The sequence below is a fragment of the Arvicola amphibius genome, chromosome X, assembly GCF_903992535.2.
Source record: "Arvicola amphibius chromosome X, mArvAmp1.2, whole genome shotgun sequence".
Taxonomy (NCBI): domain Eukaryota; kingdom Metazoa; phylum Chordata; class Mammalia; order Rodentia; family Cricetidae; genus Arvicola; species Arvicola amphibius.
In genome coordinates, this window is record NC_052065.1 from 125,269,205 (window position 1) to 125,272,094 (window position 2,890).

The 2,890-nt window shown below is 46.2% G+C and overlaps 1 pseudogene; it reads left to right on the plus strand.

Moving 5' to 3' along the window:
* The first annotated feature begins 272 nt into the window (after positions 1-272).
* Positions 273-1,978, plus strand: LOC119804869 (annotated as a pseudogene).
* The last annotated feature ends 912 nt before the right edge of the window (positions 1,979-2,890 follow it).

Below are 2,890 nucleotides of genomic sequence, written 5' to 3' on the forward strand. Positions count from 1 at the left end.
AAAAGTGACCTATGGGACTTATATGCATAGAAAGGCAAAAGAGGCATTAAGGCGCCCAGACCAGCAGAGGCAGCAGCCTGAGCAGCCTCAGCCTGCGCCCTCTCCCGCCTGCCCGCCCGCCCTCCGCCGCCCTCCACCCGCCCCGGGGTCTCTTTCCCCTTCCTCCTCCTCCACCCCCCTCCTCCGCCCGCCAGCGGGGCCCCCCTCGCCTTCCCGCCCGCCCCTATTGTTCCGCCCCCGGCCTCCTGCCCTTCCCCTTCCCGCCCGCTCCCCTTTTCCCCTCAGTCGACTCGCGCCTCCAGTTTTGGCATTCACTCCCACCCGTGACCAAAGACTTGACCACTCAAAAGTCCAGCTCCCTGTAACTACTAGACATGGACACCGGTGTGATTGAAGGTGGATTAAATGTCACTCTTACTATCAGGCTACTTATGCATGGAAAGGAAGTTGGCAGTATCATCGGAAAGAAAGGAGAATCTGTTAAGAAGATGCGCGAGGAGAGTGGTGCACGTATCAACATCTCAGAAGGGAACTGTCCTGAGAGAATTATCACTTTGGCTGGACCGACTAATGCCATCTTCAAAGCCTTTGCTATGATCATTGATAAACTGGAAGAGGACATAAGCAGCTCTATGACCAATAGCACAGCTGCCAGCAGACCCCCAGTCACCTTACGGCTCGTGGTTCCCGCTAGTCAGTGTGGCTCTCTGATTGGGAAAGGTGGTTGCAAGATCAAGGAAATAAGAGAGAGTACAGGGGCTCAGGTCCAGGTGGCAGGGGATATGCTCCCCAACTCCACTGAGTGGGCAATCACTATTGCTGGCATTCCGCAATCCATCATTGAGTGTGTCAAACAGATCTGCGTGGTCATGTTGGAGACTCTCTCCCAGTCCCCCCCGAAGGGCGTGACCATCCCGTACCGGCCCAAGCCCTCGAGTTCTCCAGTCATCTTTGCAGGTGGTCAGGACAGGTACAGCACAGGCAGCGACAGTGCGAGCTTTCCCCACACCACCCCGTCCATGTGCCTCAACCCTGACCTGGAGGGACCACCTCTAGAGGCCTATACCATTCCAAGGACAGTATGCCATTCCACAGCCAGATTTGACCAAGCTGCACCAGTTGGCAATGCAACAGTCTCATTTTCCCATGACCCATGGCAACACTGGATTCAGTGGCATTGAATCCAGCTCTCCAGAGGTGAAAGGCTATTGGGGTTTGGATGCATCTGCTCAAACTACTTCTCATGAACTCACCATTCCAAATGATTTGATTGGCTGCATAATTGGGTGTCAGGGCGCCAAAATCAATGAGATCCGTCAGATGTCTGGGGCGCAGATCAAAATTGCAAACCCAGTGGAAGGATCTACTGATAGGCAGGTCACCATCACTGGGTCTGCTGCCAGCATCAGCCTGGCTCAGTATCTAATCAATGTCAGGCTTTCCTCGGAGACAGGTGGCATGGGGAGCAGCTAGAACAGTGCAGATTCACCCATAATCCCTTTCTGCTGTTCACCACCACCCATGATCCATCTGTGTAGTTTCTGAACAGTCAGCGATTCCAGGTTTTAAATAGTTTGTAAATTTTCAGTTTCTACACACTTTATCATCCACTCGTGATTTTTTAATTAAAAGCGTTTTAATTCTTTCTCTGTTCAGCAGTTACGCTGAGATATCCATATTTAGTTTTATAAGCTTCTCCCCCCTTTTCCTTTTTTTGGGGTTTTTTTGGCTCATGAGTTTTTGTTTGTCATGGAGATGTAAGAGTGGAATATTAATACATTTCAGTTTAGTTCTGTAATGTCAGGAATTTTTCAAAAAAAATTAAAAGATGGACTGGAGCTTTTTCTTTGTGAATAGAAACTGGATGCCACAGTGACTTATGTGGGTGTTATTCCTGTCTTGATGTTATTTTTATACCTTTAAACCTTCACAGAGCCCTGGCTGGGTTTGAATAGAATTAAGATTTTCTTCTGTTTTACCACTCAAAAAAAAAAAAAAAAAGGGCATTAAGGCATCAAATATGGAAGCACAGATTAACGCTGTACTATGTGACAATGTTAGAGGGCATAACATAAAATATGATGTAAGAAATGTATTCACTCTTAAAACCAAGAGTTATCTGTTTGTATGTAGTGGGGAGCTGCAGGTTGCATTCCTGCGGCCCAGTTCCCGGCCTCCTGACTAGCTTATGCCCCGAAATAACAACACACAAATTGTATTCTTTTAAATACTGCCTGGCCCATTATTTTCAGCCTCTTACTCACATCTTGCCTTAACCCATTTCTAATAATCTGTGTAGCACCATGAAGTAGTGTCCTACCGGAAAGATTCTAGCGTACGTCCATCTTTTGCTGGAACTTCATCGCCTCTGGCATCTCTCTGAGGAGAGACACGGTGGTCTGCCTAACTTAGGAGAGGCGTAGCATCTGACTGAGCCATCTACCTCACTTCCTTCTTCCTGTTCTGTCTACTCCACCCACCTAAGGGCTGGCCAATCAAATGTGCCAGGCAGTTTCTTTATTAGCCAATGGGAAGCCTCCATCATTTGTATTTTTACAACATATTTAGAAATAGTGAGCAACAGTTCTATTGTTTTTGGAAGTTTTTGATAAATATTCACTACAATAATAAAAAAAATGGAAAGCAACAGTTGGAATTTAAAGTCCCATTAATAAAAAATGTAGTTGGATACCCTGAATTTATTTGCTAAGAAAATGAAAATGTTGCAGTTTGAGTTTTAGCTATAAGCACAAATTCATTGTTTTAGGACCTTGACCAGGACATTATTCAGTTTGTCAAAGTCACATACAGTCCCTTGGTATTTTATCACATTTATTAACAATTGATGCAGAACTCAACCTGGATACACTGTAGTGCTAGAAATCATTCC